Source organism: Schistocerca piceifrons, chromosome X, assembly GCF_021461385.2.
Source record: "Schistocerca piceifrons isolate TAMUIC-IGC-003096 chromosome X, iqSchPice1.1, whole genome shotgun sequence".
Taxonomy (NCBI): Eukaryota; Metazoa; Arthropoda; class Insecta; order Orthoptera; family Acrididae; genus Schistocerca; species Schistocerca piceifrons.
This window is the reverse complement of record NC_060149.1, coordinates 402,678,792-402,691,332: the sequence shown is the minus strand read 5'-3', so window position 1 is coordinate 402,691,332 and position 12,541 is coordinate 402,678,792. Positions and strand designations below refer to the sequence as shown.

Below are 12,541 nucleotides of genomic sequence, written 5' to 3'. Positions count from 1 at the left end.
AGATACGTGTTTGCCCATAACACTGCATTTCTTTGTTAATGGTAGGCACTATGGGCAGAATTGTAATGTCTGGTATGTGAGGTAGCACGTACATGTACTGTGTACCGGAAAGTGCGGCGTTTGTAACCAGCAACGATAAATACGCACGTGTGCCAATACTTTTTGGTGCGATTGTATGAATGCGTGAAGACTGTTCTTTCGGTCGTGCCTGATTTTGTCGTATTATGTGATGTATTCAATCGTGCCGTCTTCTTTCGATCATTCTCTTAAATGGCCTTTATCCGCCAATTCTTTGCAGGACTTCCTGGTTGATGGCTTTATCTGTTCAATTTATTTTAACAGGCGTCTCTCGTACCATACCCCAAAACCCTTCAATAGATTTCAATTCATTTTTTGCCTACAATCCACGTTTCACGGTAGCCGTCGTATAAGTAATTCATTAACGCTGGTATTTTTCAAACAATTACTGAAATGCGTTTTACGTCACGATATACTTTTCGTTTTATTCAGTTAAAACATCGCCAGTGTTACAGGCTTCTGGTCCGAAACAACACAACAAACCTGGCAGTCAAATCTACTAGTAAGGCAATATTAAGTTTATAGGGCGACAATACCACAGACCTTAGGAAGGAACGAGGGGGCGAATGTTTCCCCGTTCTCACCTTACTCATCACAAGCATTCTCGAGCTGCCTACTATACAAGCAGACTGGCTTCGACAAATGGCAAGGAGGAACTGAACCGGAAGTCGAATGCCGTGAAGTTTCTACTGAAGTATATATCTGCAGACTGCTAAAGCGGATCGTTTGTTTGACTCGCTTAAGAGAGAAAGAACGAAATCACTGGGATGCATATGGAAGTCAATTATCGTTCCACTTCTGTGTCATGAGATGATAATACGAGACGAAATAAACAAATAAATATCACAGCTACACAAAAGTTGAACCTATGAATACCGCGGCGCAGCGTCTTTCTGCAAAGAACGCTTACACAATTGATTAACTTACGATATTTGTGCCTCCAGAGAGATCGGGTGGTGGGGAGGTGCTGGCAATTACGCGAGCTTGAATGGTCAGGAACCCAGTCGGTCCCATGAGAGACGTACGTCAGTGCTGCCGATGACACGAAGGCGCTTGTCACCAGCAGTGCACACCTGAAACAGAAAGGCAGCCATTTTCAACACACTGCTTTAGGCCATTTTTACGTCTGTATAAACATGTCTGCATTCCCTCTGACGCACTAGAGTAGTAGTAGTAGTAGTAGTATTGAACTCCGAGCATTCAACAACGGATTCATCACTTTTTTTTAAGTTCAGTCAATGTTACTAACGTATGTTTAATATTCAGTGACGGCCTAAGCCCGTCGGAGGCCTAAGCCGACTAAAGTAGATGAGACCCCCGGCCTGCTTAGCAACTGATGTATTTGTAGTGCACAGTTTGTAAAAAAAATATGTATGTAATGGCTGACAAAAAATCAAGTATTTATAATGTGTGTACTCTAGGCTCTAGTCTTAAAGATTCAGGTGAGAAAGTTGGAATACTAATCAGCATTTACCACAGCAACCATCAGGTAGAATGCAAAAAAATAATGAAGAATAGAATAAGAATATTATCTTTTATTTTTTATGCCTAGAAACAGATGTTGTGCAATTATTATATTGTTTAGTTTCGTAACCTTAGTGCGAGATACTAATAATAATAATAATAATAATTCCCGTGGAGGCCCGGGAAAAGAATAGGCCTCCGGTATGTTCTGCCAGTCGTAAAAGGCGACGAAAAGAACAAACCACTAATAGGGCTAACCCCCCTTTTAGTGTGATTAGTTTGTTCAGGACAGAACTAAAGAAGCCTCGGACAAGCGCCGTCATGGTCGGGGACGACGCTTGAACCCTATGCCCGCCCACAATGGTAACGACACTGCTAGCCAACTGGAAAATGATTTAAATCCAAATAGAGGTGTTTTGCAGGATATGCTTCCTGCAACCACCCTAGAAGGAAAACAAAGACAGAGGATGAGATGGTCAGATGAAGTTAATCGACACCTCATGTTCTGTTATTACCAAGCAACAAACCTAGGAACCAACACAACTGGATACAGATCACAAGTATACACATTTATTACCAGATACCCAGAATTAAATTTTTTAACAGAACAACGACTAGCTGATCAGATCCGTGTAATAATAAAAAATAACAGGATACCCCAGTCAGAATTAGAAAACATCAAACAACAAGGACAACAAATACTGGAACAAAATAATGTGCAATCAGAAGAAGAAGAAAATACAGTAATGGACTCAAACATCCCAGAGCAAACAAACAAAGAACAACATGCATCAATTAAACAGCCAGAGGAAAACGAAATCTTAAGACAGCCACCCGAACAAGCACAAATAGAACACGAAGTGACACATGTTAGATATAGAAGAAAAATTTCAGCTGACATATACAGAATACAAAGACACAAATACAGGCATTAAACCATTCTTGCACAGACCGCCAAATAACCCACAAGTCGAAACAACAATAAAAACTATCAACACAATCATACACAACAAAATAAATGAAAACACAACTATGGAAGAGTTACAACTACTGGTTTATATAGGAGCACTTACTACACTAAATATACACACCAGGCAGAGATCAGAACCAACCAACACACAGAAGAAACCCACAAAACCAGCATGGCAACACAGGCTACAGATCAGAACAGAAAAACTGAGCAAAGACATCGGACAGCTAACACAAATTATAAGAAATGAAATGTCAGACAAAAAAACGAAAAAGCTTAGGTAAAATCTCACAACAAGAAGTGATAGAGCAATTAGATGAAAAGAAGCAGAAATTACAAGCATTGGCCAAACGACTTAGAAGGTACAAAAAAGTGAAAATAGAAGGAAACAAAACCAAACATTCAACACAAACCAAAAGAAATTTTACCAAACAATAGACAACACACACATTAAAATAGACAATCCACCAAACATAACAGACATGAAACACTTCTGGAGCAACATATGGTCAAACCCGGTACAACATAACAGGCATGCACGGTGGATACAAGCAGAAACAGATACATACAAGATGATACCACAAATGCCTGAAGAGATAATTTTGCAACATGAAGTCACTCAAGCAATTAATTCTACTCACAATTGGAAAGCCCCTGGAAAAGATAAAATAGCAAATTTCTGGCTAAAGAAATTCACCTCAACACATTCACATCTAACTAAATTATTTAACAGTTACATTGCAGACCCATACACATTCCCTGATACACTTACACATGGAATAACTTATCTGAAACCTAAAGATCAAGCAGACACAGCAAACCCAGCTAAATATCGCCCCATAACATGCCTACCAACAATCTACAAAATATTAACTTCAGTCATTACACAGAAATTAATTACACATACAGCACAGAACAAAATTATAAATGAAGAACAAAAAGGCTGTTTCAAAGGAGCACGAGGATGTAAAGAGCAACTGATAATAGATGCAGAGGTGACATATCAAGCTAAAACTAAACAAAGGTCGCTACACTATACATACATTGATTACCAAAAAGCTTTTGATAGTGTACCCCACTCATGGTTACTACAAATGTTGGAAATATACAAAGTAGATCCTAAATTGATACAGTTCCTAAACATAGTAATGAAAAATTGGAAAACCACACTTAATATCCAAAGAAATTCAAATAACATCACATCGCAGCCAATACAGATTAAGCGTGGAATATTCCAAGGAGACTCATTAAGTCCTTTCTGGTTCTGTCTTGCTCTGAACCCGCTATCTAACATGCTAAATAATACAAATTATGGATACAATATTACTGGAACATACCCACACAAAATCTCACATCTGCTATACATGGATGATCTAAAACTACTGGCAGCAACAAATCAGCAACTCAACCAATTACTAAAGATAACAGAAGTATTCAGCAATGATATAAATATGGCTTTTGGAACAGACAAATGTAAGAAAAATAGCATAGTCAAGGGAAAACACACTAAACAAGAAGATTACATATTGGATAACCACAGCGACTGCATAGAAGCGATGGAAAAAACAGATGCCTATAAATATCTAGGATACAGACAAAAAATAGGAATAGATAATACAAATATTAAAGAAGAACTAAAAGAAAAATATAGACAAAGACTAACAAAAATACTGAAAACAGAATTGACAGCAAGAAACAAGACAAAAGCTATAAATACTTATGCTATACCAATATTGACCTACTCATTTGGAGTAGTGAAATGGAGTAACACAGATCTAGAAGCACTCAATACACTAACACGATCACAATGCCTCAAATATAGAATACATCACATACATTCAGCAACTGAAAGATTCACATTAAGCAGAAAGGAAGGAGGAAGGGGATTTATCGACATAAAAAACCTACATTATGGACAGGTAGACAATTCAAGAAAATTCTTTCTAGAACGAGCAGAAACTAGCAAAATACACAAAGCAATCACTCATATAAATACATCGGCTACACCACTGCAATTTCATAACCACTTCTACAACCCTTTAGATCACATAACATCAACAGATACGAAGAAAGTAAATTGGAAAAAGAAAACACTACATGGCAAGCACCCATATCATCCAACACAGCCACACATCGATCAAGACGCATCCAACACATGGCTAAGAAAAGGCAATATATACAGTGAGATGGAAGGATTCATGATTGCAATACAGGATCAAACAATAAACACCAGATATTACAGCAAGCATATTATTAAAGATCCAAATACCACAACAGATAAATGCAGACTTTGCAAACAACAAATAGAAACAGCAGATCACATCACAAGCAGATGTACAATACTAGCAAATACAGAATACCCCAGAAGACTTGACAATGTAGCAAAAATAATACATCAACAGCTTGCCTTACAACATAAACTTATAAAACAACATGTTCCCACATACAAGTATGCACCACAAAATGTACTCGAGAACGATGAATACAAATTATACTGGAACAGAATCATTATAACAGATAAAACACCACCACATAACAAACCTGACATCATATTCACCAATAAAAAGAAGAAATTAACACAACTAATCGAAATATCCATACCCAATACAACAAATATACAAAAGAAAACAGGAGAAAAAAATGAAAAATACATGCAACTGGCTGAGGAAGTCAAGGACATGTGGCATCAGGATAAAGTTGACATTATACCAATTATACTATCAACTACAGGAGTCATACCACACAACATCCACCAGTACATCAATGCAATACAGCTACATCCAAGCTTATATATACAACTACAGAAATCTGTAATTATTGACACTTGTTCAATTACCCGAAAGTTCCTAAATGCAATGTAACATATACCATAGAGCTAAAAGGAAGTCACGCTTGATCAAGGTCCGCGTCACCTTCCATTTTTAACCAGACATAACGTCTGAGAAAAGAAAGAAATAATAATAATAATTATTATTATTATTACTACTACTACTACTACTACTACTACTACTACTACCATAGCACTTGTTTTCGTGCCTTTATTTTTACTGGAATTGTCAATGAAGCCGTTGAATTCCATTTCATTTTAAACTTTTCTCTCACTTGTTAAAATGGGCAGATCAGCTAGGCGTTCCTGATTCATCATAGAGCGCAGATAATTTTTGATTAGTTTCAGTTTATAAAAACCTCTCTCTGATGATGCGACTAAGACACAAATGGTCAAGAAGGACTGCATTGTACGTGATGCACAGGGTAATGATTCACGAAAGCATCCATGTAATTATAAATTGAAGGATCTAACAGCACACTCGTATCGACTGCACGTAGCAACAATCAATATCGCAGTTGTAAACTGTCGTTGCTATGTTGGGAAAGAACCAGAGCTCCAAGCTCTAACTGAAAGCACTGAATCTCAAATCGCTATAGGTACGGACGGCTGGCTAAAGCCGAGAATAAGTTCAGCCGAAATTTTTACAAAAGACCTACCCGTGTTCAGAAGGGACAGATTACATACAGTTGGTAATGGAGTGTTTATTGCTATTAGAAGTAGTTTATCTTGTACTGAAATTGAAGTAACTACCTCCTGTGAGTTAGTATTGGTAGAGGTTATACTTGGCAACCGAAATAAATTAATAATTGATTCCTTTTATCGATCTCCCCGCCGTTACTCAGGCGATACAGTTTCTGATCAGTTCGAAGAAAACTTGGATGTCATTTCAAATAGATATCCGGCTCATACAATTTAGAGTTGGTGCTGACTTTAAAGTACCCTCGATACGTTGGCGAAAATATATATTTAAAGGCTGTGGTATGCATAATACTTCGTCCGAAATCTTACTGAAATCCTTCGCAGAAAATTTCCAACAACTAGTTCAGGGACCCACTCGAAATGTAAATGGTTGCGAAAACAACCTTGACTCCTTAGCAACAAATAATCTTGAGCAAATATCGAGCATCATCACAGATACAGGGGTTAGTGACCACAACGTCGTCGTAGCTAGACTGAATACCATAACATCCAAACCCACCAAGAGTTAATGCAAAATCTATTTCAAAAAGCGGATAAAAATTCGCTTGATACCTTCTTGACAGTCGCCACTCCTTCCAATCTGACTATGTAATCGTAGATCGGATGTAGTCTAAATTCAAAGAAATAGTACCGACGACAACTGTGAGATATATATACACACTAAATAAATTAATAAGAGATTATGCAGATGCACCATGGTAAACAAAACAGGCCAGGACACTACTGCAACGGAAAAAGCATGCTAAATTTAAAAGAATGCAAGATCTCTAAAACTGACGAAGTTTAACAGAAGCTCGAAATTTAGCGTGTACTTCAATGTGAGATGCTTTCAATAGTTTCCACAACAAAACTCCGTCTCAAAATCTGGCAGAAAACCCGAATAAATTCTGGTCGTATATAAAGTACACCAGTGGCAGACGCAATCAATACCTTCACAGCTCGGTAACTGGTGATGTTACTGACGACAGCGCCACTGAAGCAAAGTTACTGAACACCGTTTTCCTAAATTCCTTCAAAAAAGAACACGGGGTAGACAGCGTGGTGGTTATGTGGTCACAGTGTTAGACTGCGAAGGGTAAGATCCACATTCAAACCCTCCTCGTGCCCCATTTTTTCCCCCACAAAATTATGAACTGTACGTTTTGACGGGCTATCTACTGGACCATTTTACCACTAAATGTGAGGTGGGTGCGATGGGGAGTTTCCTTTGTCAGAAATCATGTACAACCACTCGCTCTTAGAAAGATCCGTACCCAAAGACTGTGAAGTTGCGCAAATCACACCAGCACCCAAGAAAGGAAATGGCAGTAATATCAGAATTACAGAGCCATATCACTAACGACGATTGGCAGTAGGATATTGGAACATATACGTACTGTGCTCGAAAATTATGTATCACATCGAAGGAACCGATTTATTGACAAATAGCCAACAAAGAATCAGAAAATATCGTTCCCGTGAAACACAACTAGACCTTTACTCTCACAAAGTAATGAGGGCTATCGACAGGGGACATCAAATTGATTCCATATTTTTAGATTTCCAGATGGCTTTTGACACCGTTCCTCACAAGTGACTTCTAATTAGATTGCGTGCCTATGGGGTATCATCACAGTCGTGTGACTGGATTCATGATTTCCTGTCAGAAAGTTCACAGCTCGTAATAACTAACGGGAAGTCATCGAATGAAACAGAAGTAATATCTGGCGTTCCTCCAAGGTCGTGTGATAGGCTGTCTGTTGTTCCTGATCTACATAAACAATTTAGAAGACAATCTGAGCCGCCCTCTTACATTGTTTGCAGATAGTGCTGTCATTTACCATCATATAAAGCCCTCACATGATCAAAACGAATTGCAAAATTATTTAGACAAGAATCTGTATGGTGCAAAAAATGGAAATTGACTGTAAATTTTGGAAATTGGAAAGTGCGAAGACATCCACATGAGCACTAAAAAGAATCCGCTAAGTTTCAGTACACGACAAATCACACAAATCTCAAGGCTGTAAAATCAACTAAATACTTAGGGAATTACTAAGAACTTAAATTGCAAGGCTCACACAGATGATGTGCGGAAATCAAACCAAACACTGCGATTTATTGACAGAACACTTACAAAATGTGACAGGTCTAGAGACTGCTTATAACACGCTTGTCCACCCTTTTTAGGAGAACTGCTGTGCGATGTGGAGATAGAATTAACGGAGGACACCGAAAAAGTTCACAGAGGGGCAGCTCGTTTTGTATTATCACGAAATAAAGAAGAGAGTGCCAACGATATGATACACGAAATGGGGTGGCAGTAATTAAAAAAAGGCGTTTCTCGCTGCGGCAGGGTCTTCTCATAAAACTTCAATCACAAACTTTCTCCTCATAGTGTGAAAATATTGTGTTGGTGCGCACCTACGGAGGGAGAAATAATGATCACAATAAAATAAGACAGATCAGAACTTGTACGGAAAGATTTAAGTGTTCGTTTTTCCTGCATTCTGTTCGAAAGTGGAATGGTAGAGAAATATCTTGAAGATGGTTCGATGAATCCTCTATCAGGCACTTAATTGTGAATTACAGAGTGATCATGTAGATGTAGATGGCGACGATACCTACTTATTTCTAGCAGCATCAGCTTCTTATCAATCTCGTCGTAAATTTCTACCACATTCTCCAGTGCTACAATCAGAGGGTCATCGGAAGCTTCAAGTATATGCAAATTTTGTTTCAAACATTTGGAAAATTTTTGTGATTTCCTTCAAGTCTGTGTATCGTTGTGATAATTCTTATACAAATCAGTCTATGCATTCAAAGACTGATCAACGAACTACTTCCTGAATCGGTAATTCAACGCCATGAACTAGTTTATTCGGCATTGTTTTATTTACCCTCCTCTTTCCTCGTCGGTCATCGTAAGTGTTCATACCACTGAATTTTTTAGTGCCAAAAGTAACAGATTTACTTATAATTTTAGTTTGTGCCGTCATTAAAACCTCATTCAGGATTATTGTCAGACTACATTTACTATCTCGTGTCGTGTGTCTAAAGCTGATTTAGGTCAGAAAGGTAAAATCGCATATAACTGGAAGGAGAAAACTTATTGCAGATCAAGGTTTGCCTTGGCTGGATTTTGCGTATCTTCCAAAGCGCTTACAATTATTTCCAAGTTTTCTTTTACGACTAACTGAATTGTAATGACCACTGCAGTGCCTATCACACATCCATTTCAAACTTTTACGGTTTTTTCCCCTACTAGTAATTCCCGTCTATATGTATAAGATGAGAAGAATGAAAACTGCTTCTCTACAGTTCCAAAGCAGGTGATGCCGGAGGAGACCACATGAGAATGCATGAACTCTATAAATATTTAAGAAGTTATTATAGACAGTGACTGAACAGACCATTTAGATTGGCTTATCAAATTTTTCGTTGCCCTCCCCCGTGTACACGTGACATTGACGCGGCACTGTCATAACCTTGCGCCCCACAAAACGCAATATCCAGCCCATCTTTTTTCCTGCTGTTGTTGAATACCGTTTCACCTATCTTCTGCAGTCTTTCCAGATATAAAAACCTGAGGATGATTCCCGAACTTCCACGATGTTGTCTTCTATACTGACAACTGTAATTCTTGTATACCTATGTAAATGGTATAGGTAGCAAAAAACGTTTCATGTAGAATAAGTGCGGCGAGCTGATTACTAGGTATCTACATTTACACACATACTCCGCAGGCGACAGCGTGGGGCATGCGGAGGGTACCTGTACCACTACTAGCCATTTCATTTCCTGTTCCACTCGTGAACAGACCGAGGGAAAAAACGAATACAGCGCAGTATAAAGATAGTCCGACTGGGAATTCTACTCTCTAAGCGACTTCCTTTAGCGAACGAAGTGTATTTAATGCATCCTGTCACTTTTCAGTATGTTTCATGTGTCAATTCCAATGAGTTTGCTGTCAACGGAAAGACAGACATTTAACAGTTGTCAAGACCTGAAAGTCATATGGCCCAAGCTCATACCTGCGGGCTGGTACATACCACACTACATGCCATTAAAATTGCTACACCAAGAAGAAATGCAGATGATAAACGGGTTTTCATTGGACAAATATATTATACTAGAACTGACATGTGATTACTTTTTCACGCAATTTGGGTGCATAGATCCTGAGAAATCAGTACCCAGAACAACCACCTCTGGCCGTAATAACGGCCTTGATACGCCTGGGCATTGAGTCAAACAGAGCTTGGATGGCGTGTACAGGTACAGCTGCCCATGAAGCTCCAACACGACACCACAGTTCATCAAGAGTAGTGACTGGCGTATTGTGACGAGCCAGTTGCTCGGCCATCATTGACCAGACGTTTTCAGTTGGTGAGAGATCTGGAGAACGTGCTGGCCAGGGCAGCAGTCGAACATTTTCTGTATCCAGAAAGGCCCGTACAGGACCTGCAACATGCGGCCGTGCATTATCCTCCTGAAAGGTAGGGTTTCGCAGGGATCGAATGAAGGATAGAGCCACGGACCTTAACACATCTGAAGTGTAACGTCCACTGTTCAAAGTGCCGTCAATGCGAACAAGAGGTGACTGAGACGTGTAACCAATGGCACCCCATACCATCACGCCGGGTGATACGCCAGTATGGCGATGACGAATACGCTTCTAATGTGCGTTCAACGCGATGTAGCCACACACGGATGCGACCATCATGATGCTGTAAACAGAACCTGGAATCACCCGAAAAAATGACGTTTTACCATTCGTGCACCCAGGTTCGTCGTTGAGTACACCATCGCATGCGCTCCTGTCTGTGATGCAGCGTAAACGGTAACCGCAGCCATAGTCTCCGAGCTGATAGTGCATGCTGCTGCAAACGTCGTTGAACTGTTCGTGCAGATGGTTGTTGTCTTGCAAACGTCCCCATCTGTTGACTCAGGGATCGAGACGTGGCTGCACGATACGTTACAGCCATGCGGATAAGATGGCTGTCATCTCGACTGCTAGTGATACGAGGCCGCTGGGATCCAGGACGGCGTTCCGTATTACCCTCCTGAACCCACCGATTCCATATTCTGCTAACAGTCATTGGATCTCGATTAACGCGAGCAGGAATGGCGCGATAAGATAAACCGCAATCTCAATAGGCTACAATCCGACCTTTATCAAAGTCGGAAACGTGATGGTACGCATTTCTCCTCCATACAAGAGGCATCACAACAATGTTTCACCAGGCAACGCCGGTCAACTGCTGTTTGTGTATGAGAAATCGGTTAGAAACTTTCCTCATGTCAGCACGTTGTAGGTGTCGCCACCGGCGCCAACCTTGTGTGAATGCTCTGAAAAGCTAATCATTTGCATATCACAGCAACCTCTTCCTGTCGGTTAAATTTCGCGTCTGTAGCACGTCATCTTCGTGGTGTAGCAATTTTAATGGCCAGTAGTGTACTACTGCACATAGGCCATTTGCCTCAAAGTACGAGAATAATTTAGATATCGACTGTTCCAATTCGTATTACCATTCTGGAAGCGTTTTTGGCTGTGCGTAGATCAGCGGCATATTCTTGAAGCTGCACAGTTGGGTTTAACACGTTAGGTGCCCTTACCTCAGGACCTGCCCATGCACTCTGCAGAACGTCGGTTGCAATTTAGCTATTGGTTTATCTTTCTACCATTCTGTGGAGAAACTGGTGCAGGGTAAATGCATTTGTTTTCAGTTTATCGTTCTGTGACCATAAAAGCGTAATTACACACATATTTTATTTTTATAGACATGTCTCAAAACAGGCGTAGACTTAAGACGAAATTATTTCCTGTTGGAGGTAAATTTGTAATAAGTATAAATTAAAATGTGTACCCTTCGTATTTCGTCTTTTGTTATCTTTGTTCACTACATGCTTTGCATAAACATCTAATATTCGATATCATAAAACTGTTATAGTATTTTCACTACACATTCAATAATTTTTTTCTGAGTGAAATATACTGAGATTATCTGACAAGGAATGTATGCAACGTTCTCAGCATTCATTGCTCTCTACTTAATCTTTTCCAGTTGAATGCAAGGATGAAATATCTCCTTGTGACTTACCAGGACATTGTCATTCTACCGGCTCGACCGGAAATGAAGGTAAAATATGAAACTTGGGCTACTTTTTGTTAGATATTACACAGCGGGGGGAGGGGGGGGGGGGGAAGACAATAAGACATTCTACTCTACTGATAAGGAAGTACATCTTTTATTTGATAGTATTCCGTTTTGCTTACAGACCAACTGGCTAAAAAAAAGTTAAAGGAGACTGTGCCAATACAGTAGACGACATTCAAAGAATTATCTTTTCTCCTTCAGGTAACGAAATGGAGCATGACTCCTGAATTGATTCTGAGGCAGAAAAAATGTTAGAACCAGGAGAGATGCTGGAGCCTACCTCAATAGAGAATTCTCAACCTGAACCACACAAGAAAATTACAGAGGCCATTCCTGAGCCAGTTGAGGGTCTGAAGTGGT

At 39.6% G+C, this 12,541-nt stretch overlaps 1 long non-coding RNA gene across 3 annotated transcripts in view; it reads right to left on the bottom strand.

The window, feature by feature from the left end:
- Nucleotides 1-12,541, bottom strand: part of LOC124723143 — a 212,341-nt gene that overhangs the window by 59,710 nt on the left and 140,090 nt on the right. For all 3 annotated transcript variants that reach the window (XR_007006517.1, XR_007006518.1, XR_007006516.1), the window contains one exon: nt 1,006-1,151. This is a non-coding gene — a long non-coding RNA (uncharacterized LOC124723143). The remainder of the gene's footprint in view (nt 1-1,005; nt 1,152-12,541) is intronic.